General features: G+C 36.7%; 1 pseudogene; it reads right to left on the minus strand.

Moving 5' to 3' along the window:
- Positions 1 to 3577: 3577 nt before the first annotated feature.
- Positions 3578 to 21337, minus strand: LOC127660063 (large neutral amino acids transporter small subunit 3-like; annotated as a pseudogene).
- Between the last annotated feature and the right edge of the window lie 690 nt (positions 21338 to 22027).

Below are 22027 nucleotides of genomic sequence, written 5' to 3' on the forward strand. Positions count from 1 at the left end.
AACACAAGTTATACTCAGTTGACAACATTTGTGTCAGAATTTTGATTACCACAAACATTAATTTTGACTCGTACCTTCTTTTCTTTAAAAACAAATAGAGCAAAAACGAGGTTACAGTGAGACGTTTGCAATGTAAGTGAATGAGGTCTGTTAAAACTTGTGTCTTATTTGAGCTGTAAAGTTGTTTAAATCGTAGTTTTATGGTTTACGGCATAACATCGTCATCACTCATGGCATAGACGTAAAATTTGATATTTTTAGGCAGAAAAGGCAAGTTAGCAATTTATCACCCTTAAATCATGTTAACACACATTATTTACATCTTATGGACATACTTCCATATGGAGAGTATTTTTATGTTTATGGATTGGCCTTATTCACTTACACTTGCCTTATTGTAATCCAGATTTTTGCCTTTTTTTAAAGAAAAGGTTTAATTTAAAAAATATTTTGTGGTAATCAATATTATGCCATAAAATGCTGTCGATAGAGCTTAACTTGTATTGAACCTGGAATATTACTTGAACAAAAAAATGTCTGTTAATACAAAATTGTGTGTCTGATCTGTGGGGTATTTTGAGCTGACACTTCACAGACACATGTGGACACCATAGATTTAAATTACATCTTGAGAAAAGGGGCATAATAGGTGCCCTTTAATTGTAGGGTGTCCACAGTCATAAACAATCTGGGAATACTAGGGGATTTTAATATTGTGATTTACTTACCTTTAAAATAATATTATATATATATATATATATATATATATATATATATATATATATATATATATATATATATATATATATATATATATATATATATATATATATATACTGTGTATATATAGAATATCTTTTCTAATTGTACTTGGCTCTAAAATGTTTCATTGGCTAGAAATTGCTCTTTGTAAAATCTGTAATTTTAACAAATGATTATCCAGTAATCACATACAGAAGGAAACACTTTTATTTATAATACAGCACATTTCAGGCATATTACTTAAATAAATAGCATACCCAGTATGGCTGTATTATATTTTAGTATGCAAGATCTGAATGAGAAATGTTGGGAATGTAGTCAAGATGTCAGCCAGAAGATGACAGTGTTTAGCAAAGAGATTTGAAGTATAGCTAAATCATAAAATATACTGCTCTAAAAGTGAGTTCCCTTTCAATTCAGTCATGAATACTGCGTCATAGCTGACACTATAGGTTATCCCCACATGTGTCTTTATAAAGATGGCGTTTTACAAATGTTTCCACAAGCACATGAAAAAACTCTGTCTGGCGGGCAGAAGTGCTGTTTTACATACAGCGGCACTCGTTGAGGCTGATTGTGTTCACTGTGAATGCATGAATCTCAAAAGGCGCTTGTTCTCAGCTTGTTTTTTGTTCTGAAAGCCGAAGCCATCCCCTCTATCCGAGTAACCGCGCGAGAGAGGCATGTGAGGGGAATAGAGCATGGAAATGGAGGATTTATCGACGGCTCGTGGCTTACGTTTCTTCTCTCCTCTAAAACAAGTTTCTTTGCCCGTTCAACACAAATGCTGCGATTACCTGGTCAGAGCCCACACTAACATTGCGCTCGTCGAGTTTGTACTGTTGTTGACGCAGTGCCACAATGCAGAGATTTTAGGTACCTCAACATCACCTAATAGCCCTCTCACTTTCCCCGCTGTCATGAGCCGGAAATTAGGTTCTGCTTTGTGCTCGAGTGTGACTTTGTGCTACGATTCGCGAGGCTGCCACCTCATTTTCAATGGTGTTATCCACCGTAACGGTGCGGGACATGCCAATTCTCCACTCAGAGATATTATATCTCCTCACAAAAGACATGATAGAGATGGCAACAGCGGACGATGCCCACAGTGGATTCCACAGCCGCTAAATATGTATGTTAACTCCCAGCCGTCAGATTTCATTCCTGGCCATGAATCTCAACAATCTTTGTCACAGGTTGCTTTAAAAGGTTGGCTGTCTCTAAGCAAAGGTTTTCACTTGGATATTGGATTCCATTTCGCTTGCACACGAATCGAAAGGCATACGGTGCCCTATTGGAGTAAAAGCTCACTCCACTAGAGGCATGGCTTCTTCATGGGCATTACCTAATGGTGTTTCCCTGGAAGACATCTGCCTAGCTACAGGTTGGGCTTGCACTTTCGCTGGATTTTATACGTAGGTTTCACTATGCAGTTGATAAAAGCCGCAACATTTACTACTTAATCGACACACCCCAGTGGAGTAGCAACAAAAAAACGTTGTGCTCATAAACATGCTGCACATAACTAGTATGGCAGCATTCCAGAGTGGTTAATTGCCAGCTTACCGGGAATACTTACTACGTCGGTTATGAAACTATTTTTGACATGTTAAAATTGCAGTGTGTGTGTGTGTGTGTGTGTGTGTGTGTGTGTGTGTGTGTGTGAGAACTGTGGCATGGCAGCCCATTTCCACCACAGAAACAAAGTGCTTTGGTAAATCAATAGTATGAGATACAAAGCCGTATGTTTGATATAAAAAGTCATAAAAATATTTGTTGCCAAGTCAGAATTATGATAAAGGTAAACACTATGAGATACAAAGCAGTGGTGTAGTAGTGTCTGATTAGGTGGGTGTATATATATATTTGCTTGTTATAATTTTGACTTTTTATTTTAACATAATGACTTCTTGTCTCAAAACTATGACATTGTATCTCATCATTTTGATTTACCAAAGCACGATTGATTTATATATATATATATATACAGGGTTGGGAGGGTTACTTTTGAAATGTATTCCACTACAGATTACAGAATACATGCTGAAAAATGTAATTTGTAACATATTCTGTTATATTACTCAAGGTCAGTAACGTATTCTTAATACTTTGGATTACTTCTTCAGCACTTTTTTTCACTTGTTTTGGCTATAAAAACTCAGTACAGTGAGACAAAATTCACGTTAAAAATATATTCCCTGAAAGCTGAATATCTTATGCAGTGTTGTTTCTAAAACAAGATCAATCAAATTGATCTTGTTTTAAGGACTTTCTGGTATTTTTACAGGAAAAAAATTATTATCAAGAATATGATAATGCCCTAATATTAAAGGTCTTACTAGAAAAAAAAAGAATTTATGATCCAAAGTGAATTTTCTTGATAAAACAACATGATCGTGTCTGATAACATGTGCATGTAAAGTGTGCCAACATTTTGACGCTCCAAAAAGCACGTTATGGTACCATAAAAGTAATCCATATGACTTCAGTGGTTAAATCCATATCTTAAGAATTGATATGATAGGTGTGGGTGAGAAACCGACCAATATTAAAGTCAATTTGAAAAGAATGTGAAAGTTAAAGTGGAGATTGTCTGAGCAGGGAAGATAATTTATAGTAAAAATGTATTAAAATTATGATCTGTTTTCTCATTTATCAAATTGCTTCTGAAGACATCAATTTAACCCCTGGAGTCATATGGATTACTTTTAAGCTAACCTATGTGATTTTTGGAGCTTCAAAATGGACCATTCGCTTGCATTGTATGAACCAAAAGATCATACACATCTGAGATGGCATGATGGTGAGTAAATGATGAGAGAATTTTCATTTTTGGGTGAACTATTCCTTTAATGCAGTCATTCTGACAGTTTTTTATTAATAGAGAAACTAACAGATGGCAACATGCTCCATGAAGACTATAACATAAACCTAGATAACTGTTCGATAAACATCTACGTTAACAGTTGCACAGGCTCCAAATCTGTTTTACTGCTACTCTGGACCGGCCCCAAAAACAAGTCAATCATTTAGAATATGAACACATCTTTTATTTTTTTCCTTCAGAATTTCAAGAATGACATTCTTGCACTCACACATACAGTGCTCTATTCCTGTCACACATTTGCCTCCAAAGGTCCTGTATGGCTTAATTGTGTCCATCTCAAAGATCACATGGCTTTGGTTTCCCACATGTTCTATGACGGTGAGACTTTACATTCTGACATTTTCTTCATAACATAAGGCACAAGTTTCACAAAAAAAAAAAAGCATAAAAAGTAGGACAAAAACACTTTTGTCATCACTTCTTCAAATGCACCCTAAACCTTTAAAAAACCCTTCCTATCACACAAGCATTCAGTTATTGCTTTAAAGTAAATATCATTAATACACATCACCTTATTTACAGAGTACAACTAGTTTCAGGCTTGTACTCATTAGATTATGATACTGACACAGCAACAGCATTTTTTGTACAAATACAAAAATACATTTCCATTTCAGTGCCTGAATGAGACTGACATGTACAGAAATACACGAGAGAAAAAAAAACTTTTCTTTATATGCACAAAAATATGTTTCTGTTGCTTCATAAAAAGTCTTTTGAAATCTGCCTGAAATGTTTTATGTTTCGGTTAACACTTTAAAATATGTATCTGAGGCTTTGCTTGAAGAAAAGAATAAAGTGATACACTTTAAAAACCTCTGTGTCTTTGGTGTAAGCTGAAATGATTGTGTTGATTGTTCTTCAAGTTTTCAAATCGTAGGCCAAAAAGGTAAAAACCGGCAATATGCTGCAGAATACTCAACAGAGTTTCTCTTTGGTAAAGAACAGACAGATCCACGGATCTATTTGAAAGTTCAATGGTTGGCTGAGGTAGTTCATGTTCATGAATTACAGCCAAAGCCCAATGGGTGTGCAGCTCAAAAAATATTTTATATGAAAGCATTGCATACTTTGAACTCAAGTTCTAAACAAAATATTCATACTCTGAGTTTAACGTTGATTGCCATCAAGGCAATACTGACACGATACCAGTTGATTCCAACCATCAAACCAATGTCTCGTAACAAACATTAAGGTTATGTGCTCAGTGAGAGGATGATGGCAGGTTTGTCAGAATAGCATGTCTATCGTTGAGTTTGTTTTTTCTGTTCCTGTTGAAATGTGAAAACTCCTGTGACAGTCCTGTAATACTCCGTTATTAAATTACGCTTCCTGAGGGACATGACCGTTGCTACGTTGGCCAAAGATTGGTTTAAAGCTAGATTCTCAACAAAAGTGTGGCCATTAGCTTTTCCTCCTGCCCTCTTCTGCAGAAGTTGTCTTCGATGGTAGATCAGGTATCCCGGCAACAGGAAACCAAACAATGAGAGGATCAGTAGTCCCCAATTGATCTGATTGGTTTGAGGAGAAGTTAGTATCTACATTACATGATAGTTATAATTATTTAAGATATCTATAACTTAAACTCTGTTCCAAAATCTAGAGAGCTGCCTCAATGTTTATTGCCTACATAAGCAGCTGCCATCCTAAACTGAAATGGAACCTTGTAAGATAGGCCTAATAATTTGGTACACATGTACGCGGTACACAAAATGGTGCTATTCACTTGAAGCAAACGAGAGACACAACCTGTAACTAATTCCAATCATGTTTTATGTTAACATGTTGCAAAAAATGAATGAAGCCTACATTTATAATTAACACAGCGTCATTTTATAAAGAATTGCATTTATACTACTTGCGGTGTCGTTATAAAATTAGTCTGTAGAGGAAAATAAATCATAAAAGAAAAGCATTTTTACTAGGTGTGGCGTTTTTTTAAGTGAGTTCTAAGAGGAAAAGAACTGCATTTTTACTATGTACGGCATCTTTTTAAAACAAATTAATAGAGGAAAATAAAGAACTGCATTTTTATTAGGTGCTGCATTATTTTAAAATGAGTTCTTGGAGGAAAAGAAATAGAGGACTGCATTTTTACTAAATTAAAATTAATTAGTAGATGAAAATAAAGGACTGCATTTTTACTTGGTGCGGCATTGTTTAAAAGTTGTTTGTAGGGGGAAATAAATAAATAAATAAAAACTGCATTTTTATTATTTGTGCCACTGTTTCAAAACATAGAGATCTGCATTTTTAATAGGTGCTGCGTTATTTTAAATTTGTTTGAAGATGAAAATAAATAAAGAACTGCATTTTTACTATATGTGGCATTGTTTAAAATATGAATTCGTAGAGGAAAATAAATAACAAAAGAACTGTATTTTTACTATGTGTAGCATCGTTTTTAAATTAATTAGTAGAGGAAAATAAATAAATAAAGAATAGTATTTTCACTCTGTGTTGCGTCGTTTTAAAAATAGTTTGTGTAGGAAAATAAATAATAGAAAGTGCATTTCATTGTATTTTTTATGCTGAATTAAAAAGACAGTTTGCTCAGTAAGTATAAATTAGCATTAAAAGCTTAAAAATACATATTGCCCACAAATATTGTAAACTAAAAATGTGTTCATGAAGGAAACTTAAGTATTTGCATTTTGTTATATTTTATGCAAATTGAAGCCCGTTCTCTTCTTTAAGAAGTATAAACAAGTCGTTATCTTCTTTTTTCGGCTGCTCCCATTAGGGGTCGCCACAGCGGGAAAACAGAGGACCATCCGTGATCCGCATATTTGACTTGGCACAGGATTTACACCAGATGCCCTTACTGATGTATAAACAATTATAATTTATAATGTGTACAAATATATATCACCCACAAATACTGGGTAAAATAGCAATTCATAGTATATAGATATTTATAGTCGAATTTATCTAAATTATATGCTGTATCAGATGTTTGTTTTTTTACCACTGAGCTTGACGCATCAATAATGCATACTAGGATAGGAGAATTTGGCAAAACAAAGTACCTGCGATGCCTTATAATTCTGTCTAGCAAGGCAGCTCACTAGGTTTTGGAACAGATCTATAGCTTCATGTGTGAACTGGATACTGTAATTCTGGAAACCCCTTTAAAATATAATGAGAAAAATCTATGTGGATCTTACCCAGTAAGCATCCCCGTTTAGTTCTCCCACCATAACCATGAAGAGGGGCTGTTGCAGAAGAGCCACCACCGCACTTATCATGGACTGCAGGCCGGTAAGAGTGCCAAAGTGTTTGGATGGGTACCTGTGAGAAAGAGATAGAGACAAAGAAAACAAAAAGGTAATTTTGTTTGCCTATAGCTTAAATCATTGCTGGTTTGTTTTGTGTGTGTAATGAACTATTCTGGCACAATTTACATGACAAAGGGGGTTTTTGCTTTGTGATTTCCCTGTGTGGGTGGGGGATGCTCATACATGTCACTTGGTTTTAATTTGCCACATACTCTGTACTATGGCGGGTTAGTTGTCTTGCAAACAAGGTAAACCTGATCCAGAGGCATATACTGTATGTAGTTTTTGTAGTAATAGACAAGTATGTACTTGCTAAAGATTTTAACAATCACTTGTAGTGGATGCAAATAAAAGAAGTACTACTTGAAGATGGGTGTGTGAGTGTGTGCAAGTATGTACTTACACGGCAGCATACATGCCTCCACAACATGAGTGAATGAAACCTCGTACCAGAGTATGCAAAATAAACGTCAAAATCTAGAAAATGAAAGAGTTATAAAAACACTTTTAATAAGTCAACTGCAAGTAAGCCAGTACTAACCTATGCATCATATGTAAGGGATAATGTACAGTCAATGGGACATTATTGCAAAATAAACCCTGACAAGAAGTGAACTGACAATTGACCTGGCACTATTGTCAATTATACAAGTTTACTGGTCAGTAAAAAATATATATGACCACAGAATTCAGAGATTGACCAATCAGAATCAAGAAAGCCACACAAGAGATTTTAAACATACTCGTCTCCCAAAAAGATTTTAAAGCTCAAAATATGTGCAACTTCCAAAAATTGCAACTTATTCAGCTATTTTTAATGATGAGTATTTTTACACTTTAATGTGTTTTTTACCTGTAGAGGAAGGTTGTCTATGAGGGAGAGGATTCCAAACAAAATGAGCAGCACGTTTGTGAAGATGAAGGCCCATATGGCGTTGGTCAGTTTCTGGATTTTTTTGTCACGCTTTGGTACGGCAATTGCTCTGGCAGGGAGAAAAGAAGTGAAGGATTTTGGAAGGTCATGTGAAGAGCATTCAAGGGATAGTTGTTTGAGTCTTTGCTACTTTTCACATCTTAACAACTATCGAGTATATCTACAGCCATGGCCAAATGTATTGGCAGTGACATAAATTTTGTATTTTGCAAAGTTTGCTACTTCAGTATTTGTAGATATTGTAATAGTGATATTTTTCACATGTGTCTATGGTATACTGGAAAACAATGATAAGTATTTCATGAGATTTAAAGGCTTTTATTGGCAAAAACATTCAATATATGCAAAGAGTCAATAATTACAGTGTTGACCCTTGTTCTTCATAACCTCTGCAATTCTGCATGCTGGATATCAAATTCTGGGCAAAATCCTGACTAATGGCTTTCCATTCTTGCCTTATTAGTGTTCAGATTTGATCACAATTTGTGGGCTTCTGTTTGTCCACTCGCCTTTTGAGGATTGACTACAGGTTCTCTATGGGATTAAGATCCAGGGAGTTGCCTGGCCACGGATCCAAAATTTCAATGTAATGATCTCCAAGCCTCTTCATTATTACTCTTGCCTTGTGACAAGGTGCTCCATCATGCTGGAAAATGCACGGATCATCACCAAATTGCTCCTGGATCATTGGGAGAAGTTGCTCTTGCAGGACATTTTGATACCATTCTTTATTCATGGCAGTGTTTTTGGGCAGAATTGTGAGAGGGCCCACTCCCACAGGATGCTTCACTGTTGGCATGACACAGGACTCATGGTAGCGTTCACCTTTTCTTCTCCAGACTATCGATTTTCCAGATGTCCCAAACAGTCAGAGGGGGGCTTCATCAGAGAACTTTGCACCAGTTTTCTGCTGTCCAATCCTTGTACTTCCTGCAGAATTTCAGTCTGTCCTTGATGTTTTTCTTGGAAAGAAGTGGCTTCTTTGCTGCCCTTCTTGACACCAGGCCATTGTCCAAAAGCTCTGCACTGGTGGTGACACGATTCCATAGCTGACTCCTCAGAAGGAGATGGTCATGGTGCTTGCTGAAAATTCTGGGACGTCCTGAAGCCTTCTTTACTGCAGTTGAACCTCTCACTGTAGAACCCTCACGGGAAGGAGGACAGGAAACGAAGGTTCCAGGGAAAAGGTAAGGTTTTTAATGTCTGTCTCACAAATAATTATAACAAAATCAACACACAATAACATAAGCGCAGTGGGTTGGCTTGTTCTGGTCGACTCCCCCTGCTCTGCGGCCGCTGGCTTTTTCACCGCTCTCCTCACTCTACTGCAATTAGAGACAGGTGTTAGTCATAATTTGGCCCAGGTGTGAGCGCCCTTACCGCTTCTCTCTCCCGGACGGGCGCTTGACCACGCCCCCGCTGCCACACTCACCTTGAAGTTCTTGATAATCCGGTAAATGGTTCTTTCAGGTGCAATATTCTTTGCACCAATTTCCTTGCATGTGAGGCCATTGTGATGCAAATCGATTATGGCTGCACGTCTTTCTTTAGAGGTAACCATTGCGAACAAGAACACAATGATTGGAAGCACATCTTCCCTCCTTTTATAGCAATCAGTCTGCTCTTATAATCCAAACAGAACGATAGAGTGATTTCACCTGACCAGTACTCGTTCACACTTTCACAGGTACTGCTGATATAATTAGTGAAATTATGTTAGCTGGTAATTTTGTGCCAGGGCCAAGAAACTGTGAAATTTGGGTTTTTGTGATAAAGTAAACTTTTTTGGCCTATGAAGCTTTTTGCAATTATTTAAAATGCATCTGATCACTCCGCATAATAATCTAGAAACAATGTGAATCAACAACTGAAGCAGAAAAATTGGCGAAACACAAAATGTATGTCACTGCCAATAGTTTTGGTCACGGCTGTATATATCCTACTGATTTGTATAAAATGATCAAGTCAATTTCTTACTCTTTCTCTCCCTCTTTCACTGTGTTCTGATCCACTTCACACTCCTTCATCTTCCAGTCCATGATGTATCCAATCAGAGGGCAGGTGAACAGACACAAGAGCTGCAGCGTGCCAAAGATGGACGAGTAGAAACTCACTGGAAGTTACATGGAATCCATTAATATGTTTAACACAGTTATATACATCTGAAACACATGTAATTCAATTCTTAAATACATTCATTAATAAACATTAAAAACCCATATATGTGAATTCATGTTTCTCACCTTTCTCCTCTGCTTCTAGCACCAGTTTTTCAGAGGCTAATCAAGACAAAGAGACTTTATAAGTTTAACTCAAATCAAAACAGAAGGCCAGTGAAATTAGATACAGTGAGCATTTGCAATCACTTACGATGTTTCACTCCATGGGTGACCATGAACTCGAGCATCTTGTTCATGGCTCCCATAAAGAAGATGATTCTCAACTGAGTCATTCCCATGGTGATCAAACTCCACAGGAAGATGGGAGAGAACACGGAGCGACTGAAAGGGACGGAGGCTGAGGGAGAGAATTCAAAGGGTTTGTATATGTCATATTTCAGACAATTGGTCTTATTTATCAGTAATATAAAACTTAAGAATCTGAAAGTCTTCTCATCATTCACAGTTCACACTATTGAAGCACACTTTTTATTTACATTTTATCTTAAATCTATCACTTTGTCTCAAAAGTCTTACAATGTGTTTCCTGAGCAACAGCAGGCAGTTTCTCTGTTGAGTTTTTCAGTTCCCCTGTCGTGTCTTCAACTGGATTCAATCTTTGGTTTTCACTTGGGTGCATCTTTTTCCTAAAAGAAGGTTGGAAAAGCAAAGAATAAGGAATTGTTATTCAAGGATTTAAGAATATTTCCTTGCAATTTACAGTTGAAAAGTTTCAGAGGTTGAAGAAAGTTTCATGGAAAAAAAGCGTCATAAGAGTAAATGACGATAGAAGTTAACATTTTTGACTAACTACCCCTTTAAATGTGAGGTTGAAATATTTTCCAGTAACATTATGTGAATGTTTCAACATCTTCAAGTAATCTGGGAGGATTATTGAAGTTAACAGGACTCTAATAAAATACAAAAAGGTTGTCTAACATTTTGATTTCTTCTGGAAAGTCAAACCCCTCTGCTGGCCAGTTCAGGAAACTGTTGAGGAAGACCAGACACGCAAGGCCCGCCCACGTCCACATGATAACCGTAAACGACACCCCAGCATCATATATCAGCTGGAGAAAGACAGAGACACAAAAAGGACATGTAATATTAATTAGTTATACAAATTTTATATAACACGCCTGAATGGTAGAAAGCCAACAGATTTTGACATCTGGTTGATGGTATTAGGTTATTTTTTCACATGTGAATGAGGCAGGGCAAAGAATCATAAAGCTTGACTATTTCATATTCCATAAAATAAAACACAGATTATTTTGGTATTATTCAGAAGTAAACCTAAGAAAGATGTCTTGCACTGTACAGTACTGTACAGAATGCATCATGCATCAATGTTTCAGAACAACACCCTAAATACAATTTCTTTAAATACTGTCCATCTGTCATCTCACATGCATCGCCATAATAATGTCTGTTCCAACAGAGGTCAGCATGTACTTTCCAACAACAACAACAACATGACTATATATTCCACAGAAATTGCATAAATCTCATGAAGTCTGATAAGAATCAGAATCAGCTTTATGTGACCATTAAATGATGGAAACATAATATACTAAATTTCTAGAACTATAAAAGTCTTAAAGTCATGTAAAAATGTATTGTTAATCACTGTAGAAATTACAAAAGGCAACATGATGACTTAAAGTTCATCAAGAGTGCCACATCCAGGAGCAATAATTAGTACACATGTAGAGACAGTGCACAGTGTCACTTCTGGGAACGTTTAATTATTGTTTTTCAGCACAATTTTTTTTACAATGGTTGACCGTTAAAAAAATAAAAAGTATTCTCTTGTTAAACATAATATAATATTTTACTGTTAATTATTTTTCCATCTAATTTTTTTTTCTAGAATATTTTACTGTAAACTTACATGTATTGTCTTGTTATATATATATATATATATATATATATATATATATATATATATATATATATATATATATATATATTTATTATTTTTTTTTATGTATATGTTAGGAAACTACCTACCCAGTAACCAATTAACATTATTTTACTGTAGCATTTTTACATTCTTTTACCATTCAAATTTTGGACATTTACATTTTAATGGTAATTTAAAGCAGTATGGTAGTATTTGTTGTGATGTCTTTAATTAAAGCTGATTTTAGCAGAGAATGGAAAAAAAAACCCAGAATGATGACAATTGTGGGGAGATGTGCTTAATAGTAAATAGGCTTCATTTAAAAAATGTTTTAGGTAAAATATGATTTTTATTCTCTTTTGATTTTGAGGTGAAATATGACCTAGACATGCTCTTCATGAGATTCACCCAAATAATGTAATTAACAAAAGTAATAAAAGACAACACAAATTATCAAAGGCAACATGAAACGGAATTCGCAACATATTTAACTACTGTAATAATGACATAGAAAAAAATATAATGTGGGAAATCATGTAGGGGTGTGACTTGATTTATCCATTAGGATCTCATTGGATCATTAAAAGCAGGCTATGAATATGCAAAATATACTTGTTTCCCATTTGTGGTGATCTCATCAATTCAGATCCCATGACAAGGATTTACCTCCATTTAAACCATTCTGTTATAATTCTTTTTGTTTCTGTGGCAGACATTGGCGTGGAGTTAATAAATATTAGAAAGCCAGGCTTAGGGGGCCTGGAAATCTAGCGAGTGTTGACGCTGGCTACCACCCCTGGAGTCGTGAGTTCGTGTCCAGGGAGTGCTGAGTGACTCCAGCCAGGTCTCCTAAACAACCAAATTGGCCCAGTTGCTAGGAAGGGTAGAGTCACATTGGGTAACCTCCTCTTTAGAATTAGTGGTTCTCACTCTCAATGGGGTGCGTGGTAAGTTGTGCGTGGATCGCGGATAGTAGCATGAGCCTCCACATGCTGTGAGCCTCCGTGCTGTCATGCACAGCAAGCCATGTCATAAGATGCACGGATTTGGCCACCCAAATTGAAGTGAGTAACTAAGTAGTGGGAATTGAGCATTACAAATTGGGAGAAAAGGGGGAAAGCCAGAATTAACTGCTTTTTTATATCATGAAGATAAAGGTGCTGAGCACTAAACAGGTGTCACAAGCAATTCAGTTCACTCTCAATCTGATGCAATCTTACATAAGACTTTCTGATTCCGAGCATGTGCTACAAGTCAAACTGGTTTAGTCCTTATTTACATTAATAATACCTTTACTCCAGGAAAGGTGACAGCTGATGATGCATACGAGCCGATCATCAGTGACATCACAGTGGAACTTAAATTTCCAAACATGTTCGGCAGCTGTATAAGGAGAAATTAACAGTAAATTATCATAAACAATATTTGTAAATTCTACAAAAACTACACAAATAAACTACATAATAAACAAATATTTACACATACATTTTATTTTTTACATTTCACCAGGCAATACTATGTTTGGTCACAGATTGCCACTTGTGGTTAGGGTTTTGCTCAAATCTCTAACCACAAATATAAGCAATACTAATAATGATGCTTGTCTTAGCAAATGGCACTAATAAAGTGCAATTAATTGTACAGGATTAAAAACAAAAATCACAAACTTGTGCGAAAATTACACATTCACATCCCCCTGCCTTTCACACACAAACACAGAATGGAAATACAACCTAAAGCAATGTGTAACAGAAGAGTGCACATGCTAAATGCTTAAAACTGAGCTTGTTTGATATCGACTTAGTCAGGCGAAACACACACAATACACGTCATGGAGGATGTTGATTTGTTGATCATGCAGTTTATTTGGCATCATAACCAAAAGAGAACACACCGTTATAGTTTCCATGCTGGTGCTAAAATACAATCAACAAAGAGGGAGAAAGACTGTTTTATGCTTTGTTTTTCACTGAAGGGTACAAGATGTCATTGAATGCAGAGTGGTGTTCGTAACGTGTAGATCAGTGAGCATGAACAACTGAGCGGCTCTAGCTGAGAAATGTGTATTTGCAAGTGGGAAAGTATGTGTGTGTTTGTGTCTGCATGTGGTCAGCTGATAAATATAGTAATTATTTTCCACGGCAGGTGAAGGTCGCAGTCAAGTGCATGTGTTTTCATGCTTCTCCCTCTAACGAACGCAACTGGGCAGGGGGGATTTGGTGTAAGTGTTGTGGGTACAATGTTTGTGCTCTTGTCTGTTTCAGCTAGAGGTTGTCTCAAGGAAAGGTTGTCAGAGAAGGCGTGTGGGCAACTCAGTGTTCTAATTGGTGGATGCTGAAAAGGCCAGAATTTGTCTGCAGGTCATGTGCATCAACCATCTGACTGGCCCAAACGCATATAAATACACAAACACACTCACACTTACACACCTGTCACAACAAAATAAACTTCAAAGAGCAGCACGTGACAGCTGCACAACAAAACAAGCGAGTCATTGCAGGTGTTTGTGACCCCATGTACTCTCTTTCTCCACTATATCTTTTTTACTCTTTTTGTCTTACCATTAGAGATGTGAAGGTCAGACAGATGCCCCCAAAACCATTGAGTGAAAGTGCGAGGAAAATGAGTGCAGAGAGGACTGGAACATTAGACAAAAAACATTATTCCATGATTAAAACAGCTGTTTGAACTATTCAAAACCATGTCAAACCCTGAAAATGACCTTGATATTGCATTTCATATTTGATGCCTTTTGTATACATTGGTGTACAATCACTGTACAGTTTTCAACAAAACAGAGTTTGTTGTTAGAATAAATGTTACATTTGCTACTCAATGCTAAGTTTGAGACTCATTATGCGGCTGTGAATCTCAACGCTTCTGTAAATGATTGAACTCCACTTGGTAATTTTGTCAAAACGGTTAAATAAAATGTCCTGGTCATATTTAACCCCAAATCAATACAAATATTTACATTCTAAAGACAATTAAGCATATATTTAGGACCATTAAGACGTTTGCATTGTGACATTATTTTCAGGACACTTAAGCACATTTTATCATCCAGTTCTCAGTGTATTAAAGTAAAAAGATGCTGTTGTTAAACTTATTTATTTTTTCATTAAAAACCGTGAAAATGAGAGTATTACTAGGATGTATTACTAAAGACTATTACTAGGATTTAAAAAATACTTTACAATTTAAAATATAATTTATCATGTTGTGATAATAAGAACATGACTATAACCATCTTTTTTTGCACTGCAGTAACGAGAATTTAGGGGTAAAATGTGCGTAACTGTTATGAAAATATTTTCACAATAAAAAACAAAAATTAATGGCCTTAAAAACAGGCTTTATTTTCTATATGTGAAATAAAATGTCTTGTATTTTTCTTTTGATATCAGAGTAAAATAGGACTTTTGAGAATCACCATATTAGTGGGTGATTGATTTGGGTTTTCCATTAGCTGATGCCACTACCTAAGAGTAGGCTGGCCAAAATTCGATAACAATAACTAATGATAGCAAATGAGACAAATGCATTGTACATAATATAAACCTGAAATTCACAAAATATTTTAACATAATATTTCAATATTTTAACACAGAAAACGTGTATCATTCTATCGATTGGTATCGGAACTGACACTTGGCAGAAAGACCACCAAGTATTCACGGTTATTGATCGATGCTAAAAATCTCTAAATGGTCCACTACTTTATATCAGTGCTGCAACAACCAATCAATTAAAAACCATGCTGACATTGACAAAGTAAAGCTATTTTGGTAACACTTTACAATAAGTTTCCATTTTTTAACATTAGTTACTGCATTAGGTATCATGAACAAACAATACAGTATATATTTTATTTATTGATCTTAGTTAATGTTAGTTACCATAGTAAAAATATAATGTTGCAAATATAATTTAGTTTTTTTAAAACCAATTAGTCAAAGAAATCAAAATAGTTGACAATTGCAGCCCTACTCTCTGTTATAACATTTGTTTATAACTATGTTATAATTTGCACTCTTTTACTACAGTATGTGTATTATTTGTTCTCATACACACCTTCAGGTTGATATGCTGACACAGACATCATCATACAAGAGAGCGCAAAACACGCACTGAGAAAGAAACAAAAACACATGATTGAAGATTAAAGAAAACCCAGACCAAGAGAGAGATGCAAATGTCATGAAATAAAGTGGTGCAGACACTTACAACGACAGTGATAACTGATTATTAACTTTGAATTGAATGTGAATGCACATATTAGTCAGTGATTTGAAATACACTCAATGACTGAAATCTTTTAGATGGTTCCTTATTATCTGATTAGCATCCAGTTACTACACTTTGGGTACTATTAGTGTGTGTATGTGTTCACCTTCCAATAAGGCGCAGGGGCCTGGGACCGAAGCGGTCCATGAGAATGCCCAACGGCAGTGTGGCGGCACTGAGCAGGAAGGAGCCAATGGTGAAGCCCAGGTTAAGCATCTCTTCCTGTTCCACACAGCTCAGCCACTCTTCTGAGGCAGTAGTGTTCACCTGCTCAGTATTATTTTCTACAGAAAGAGAGAGAGAGAAAGAGAGAGAGGGGAGGAGGTGAATGAAAGCAGTAGAGAGAGGCTTTATTAAGTTTTAAAGTCTTCAAGCAGTTCAAGTTTCCCAGGATCTCTTGATCAGTGCTCTTTTGTTCTAGTTAGTGTGCATGTCTGGGTTTTAGTCAGGGTCTCTATAAAAATGTGTTTAGTTCAACTGCTTAAAGCTATAGATCAAAGATTAAATTAATTAATTTACTCACACTCTGGTTGTTCCAAACCCATAGGACTTTATTTACTGAGGGTGTGAATGTTCGCCTCAGTCACAGTAATATTATGCAATGAAAATGATTGGTGACAGTTCTGCCTAACATCATCTTTTGTGTTCCATGGAAGAAAGTAAGTCATATGGGTTTTGACATTTTTGGGGGGGTGAACTGTCCCTTTAACTGCTCTGCTGCTGTTTGCTATTGTGTCTATACATTTATGTCTTTTTCCATGGGAAATAGATTCAACAGGAACATGTTTCCATGGCGAATTACCTGTGCACAGGTGAGAATAGAAGCCTTGTCTTTTGAGCATGATGAGCAGAGAGCCCCACCCCAACAGTACAGCCGAACATGAAAGATTTTCCAATACTGCTGTGGCGGCCATCCACCATCGCCTCCTGAATGCCTGCGAAAGAGAGGGCGCCATCCCCCTATCAAACAGAAAAATGTAAATGAATGCAAATCAAGAGTACCTCAATAAACCAACACTGGCCATTTAAAAAAAATATGTGATCTCTATCCATTTGTACTACATTTTTAAATTTTCTGAAGAAGAAAAGTTTAACATTTAGGGTTTGGGGTTTGTTAAAATCCATAACCCCACATAATGTATGAGCAATAATAAAATTAATGCTTGCAAGCACCGCTAATAATCTATTCATATATATGCTTGTCCTGATGCTACAGATCAGGGGTTTTCAAACTGGGGTCCTGGGACCCCCAGGGGATGCTTGGGGGTTTCGAGGAAAATAAAAATAATATGAAAAAAGTTTTGCAGAATTTGACATTATTACTCTTTCGTTCTGCTTTCTAAAGACTGGTTGGAAATCATGAAATTACAGTGGGAAACGGAAAGTATTCAGACCCCCTTACATTTTTCACTCTTTGTTATATTGCAGCCATTTGCTAAAATCATTTAAGTTCATTTTTATTCCTCATTATTGTACACACAGCACCCCATATTGACAGAAAAACACAGAATTTTTGACATTTTTGCACATTTATTAAAAAAGAAAAACTGAAATATCACATGGTCCTAAGTATTCAGACCCTTTGCTGTGACACTCATATATTTAACTCAGGTGCTGTCCATTTCTTCTGATCATCCTTGAGATGGTTCTACACCTTCAATTGAGTCCAGCTGTGTTTGATTATACTGATTGGACTTGATTAGGAAAGCCACACACCTGTCTATATAAGACCTTACAGCTCACAGTGCATGTCAGAGCAAATGAGAATCATGAGGTCAAAGGAACTGCCTGAAGAGCTCAGAGACAGAGTTGTGGCAAGGCACAGATCTGGCCAAGGTTACAAAAACATTTCTGCTGCCCTTAAGGTTCATAAGAGCACAGTGGCCTCCATAATCCTTAAATGGAAGACGTTTGGGACGACCAGAACCCTTCCTAGAGCTGGCCGTCCGGCCAAACTGAGCTATCGGGGGAGAAGAGCCTTGGTGAGAGAGGTAAAGAAGAACCCAAAGATCACTGTGGCTGAGCTCCAGAGATGTAGTCGGGAGATGGGAGAAAGTTGTAGTAAGTCAACCATCACTGCAGCCATCCACCAGTTGGGGCTTTATGGCAGAGTGGCCCGACGGAAGCCTCTCCTCAGTGCAAGACACATGAAAGCCCAAGATGGTGATAAATAAGATTCTCTGGTGTGATGAGACCAAGATAGAACCTTTTGGCCTTAATTCTAAGCGGTATGTGTGGAGAAAACCAGGCACTGCTCATCACCTGTCCAATACAGTCTCAACAGTGAAGCATGGTGGTGGCAGCATCATGCTGTGGGGGTGTTTTTCAGCTGCATTGACAGGACGACTGGTTGCAATCGAGGGAAAGATGAATGCGGCCAAGTACAGGGATATCCTGGACGAAAACCTTCTCCAGAGTGCTCTGGACCTCAGACTGGGCGAAGGTTCACCTTCCAACAAGACAATGACCCTAAGCACACCGCTAAAATAACGAAGGAGTGGCTTCACAACAACTCCGTGACTGTTCTTGAATGGCCCAGCCAGAGCCCTGACTTAAACCCAATTGAGCATCTCTGGAGAGACCTGAAAATGGCTGTCCACCAACGTTTACCATCCAACCTCACAGAACTGGAGAGGATCTGCAAGGAGGAATGGCAGAGGATACCCAAATCCAGATGTGAAAAACTTGTTGCATCTTTCCCAAAAAGACTCATGGCTGTATTAGATCAAAAGGGTGCTTCTACTAAATACTGAACAAACGGTCTGAATACTTAGGACCATGTGATATTTCAGTTTTTCTTTTTTAATAAATGTGCAAAAATGTCAACAATTCTGTGTTTTTCTGTCAATATGGGGTGCTGTGTGTACAATAATGAGGAAAAAAAATGAACTTAAATGATTTTAGCAAATGGCTGCAATATAACAAAAAGTGAAAAATTTAAGGGGGTCTGAATACTTTCCGTACCCACTGTAATTATAATTATTTTATTCTATTGACAGCCCTAGTTTTACTGTAAAAATGTTTAATCTGCATATAGGTTTGTCATAAAAATATTTCTTGAACCTTTAGCAGTCACATTTAGCTTGCTCACTAGGGGATTTAAAGCCATATTCTTAGTAAAGCTGGTTTGGGATAATATTTATTGTGAAAGCGCTATACAAATGCATTTGAATTTAATTAGAAACAATAGTGAAAAAATATGGTAAGGATTTTTATTTAAAATATATATATATATATTTTAAATGAGGGTCCCTCGCAAGAGGATCATCATGTTTTGGGGTCCCAGGCATAAAAATGTTTGAAAACCCCTGCTCCAGATAATACAACTCTGACTGGTCCTTCAACTGGTCAAGTTGGTCCAAGTTGAAGTTTGTAGAGCGTGCTTGTAAACTGGGTCAACTTATCCTCTGACATGGCTGAAAGGAGCCGGCAGTCATTATAACTTAGTTAACCAAAGCGCACACCAAGACATCCACTCAAGAGATATGAGTGTGGGTGGGAGACAAGAGAATAGAGGCATTATAAAGGCCGAAGACATAAAGTAGAGAGAAACAAATGGGATCTCAGTAGGACACAGATTCATAGTGTGTAGTGTTTAAAACGATTAGGCACAGTCCGCTAGACGTCTTTGTCCTCAACAGCCGGCTTATGGCAGGATTTCTTTTTGTAACTCATACATCCTATCAGTGCACATGCGTACAATGATCTTCATTCATTTTCTCATGCCTGCCATTGACTAAATGAAACAAAGCATGTTTCACTTCCTTTCTGTTGCATACATTTTATATACTAATGGTAGGAATTAGGAAGCAATGGTTAAATCATCAGTCTCGTTAACGATCATGATTTCAAGTTCAATAACACTTCCTAGTGCCATCTAGCACTCTGCACATGTGTCACGTGCTAGGAAGTGTAATCAGGCTTGAAATCATGATCGTGCCTAGAAACTGCAATGGCAAGATGTAAAGTGAATAAAAAAAGAGTTATATTTTGGAATATTCTCACCCAAAACCAACTAGATCACTTCAGAAGACATGGATTAAACCGCTGGCATCGTATAGGTTACTTTTATGCTGTCTTTATGTGCTTTTTGGAGCTTCAAAGTTTTGGTCAACATTCACTGCTGCAATGCAACATTCAATGAACCTGCTGAATGTAGATATGAACCTACAGAGCTGAGACATTCTTTTATAAATCTTTGTTTTTGTTCTGCATACGAAATAATGTTACACATCTGAAATGGCATGAGGCAGAGTGAATGATGAGAGAACGTTAATTTATAGGTGAACTGTTCCTTTAAACATCCACGCTTTCCGGGGATGAATCGAATTTTTCTTTAAATCGATCGATCATAAGGGCGCGTGGTGCATTCAGTCAGTGACACTGACTCAAAGGAGGGGATTGTGACAAGCCACTTCCTGAATGTTACACCATCTATCCCGCCTAAAACGACAACGGGTTGGTTTTCCCTGCGTGGAGAAACGCCTTTTAAAGAGCTGATTTTCTCGACGGGTCTATGGACTAAAACAATTAACTTTACATTCTTCCGGTTAGGTCTCGCGCCATCCGTGCCGTATTCTAGACTGCCACAACTTTAAATACACATTGCGCTCACTATTGTTGTTATAAACACAACATAGGTGCGTTTATCCTTGTTTATTATTATTATTTATTCATGTTTCAGAAGTAAAGAAGTGAAATGTGGTGCTCAAAATAAAATAAAAAGTGCTCAACTCACTATATGTGATGAACTCAGACATACAATGCCACGTGTCTCTCACTGTATTTGCATTAGGTAACCAAAGTCTCTATTTACACTGGTAGTGATGACCCCGCCAACTGTATATTTGCTATACTCGTATTACTCTTCCAATAAAAAGTAAGAAGAATATGTGAAAACGACTTACTTCATTAATTTGTGTCGCCTATAATGTCCAAGTGTAACGCTTAGATATTTCCTGGTCTTCTCCGGATTCGGCGCTAAAACAAAACACAGATACTATTATTGCTCATTTAACCGCCAAAAGTCAGCTTGATAATGGAGTTTATCTGACTCGAGCTTCTGTGAGTTCTGATCAACATGGGTCTTATTACAACCCTCTCTCATTCAGCATTGATGTTAAAGCAACTCCCTCTCGCCAGCCACTCTCTCTCTCTCTCTCTCTCTCTCTCTCTCGCTCTCCCTCTCTCTCTCTCACTAAACATCGTTTAATATGTTTTTAAGCGATATAAATTATGGGGACACTAGACATGTCCTCTACTCCTCATAAACCACATTAATAATATAATACCCTTGTACCAGTTTGTAACCTAAAAACTGTCCTCGTATGTCACCAACCCCCCACACACACCTCATCCCATTGACATAGAACCATTCTTTTGTTCTATAATTGGCCACTATAAATTCGCTATAGCCCTACCCAAACCCCATGGTAAAGCATATATTGTTTATTTTATTTAATTTAAACGCTACGAACCTTAACCCTCAGAATGAAACTTTCAGAGGCTCTACTAAATGTTTACATGCTGTTAAAGGAATATTCAGGGTTCAATACAAGTTAAGCTCAATCGACTGCATTTGTGGCATAATATTGATTACCAAAAAAATAAATAAAAAAAAATAAAAAAAAGAATAAAAAATGTCGACTCATTCCTCCTTTCCTTTGAAAAAAAGCAAAAATCAAGAGTACCTGAAGCACGTATGGAAGTGAATGTGGTCAATTTTTGGAGCCTTTAAAATCATAAATGTTATAATTTTTTATTTAATAATTAATTAAAAAAATTATACATTTAATATCATCAAAGTTTATAACT

Source organism: Xyrauchen texanus, chromosome 19 (assembly GCF_025860055.1).
Source record: "Xyrauchen texanus isolate HMW12.3.18 chromosome 19, RBS_HiC_50CHRs, whole genome shotgun sequence".
NCBI lineage: Eukaryota > Metazoa > Chordata > Actinopteri > Cypriniformes > Catostomidae > Xyrauchen > Xyrauchen texanus.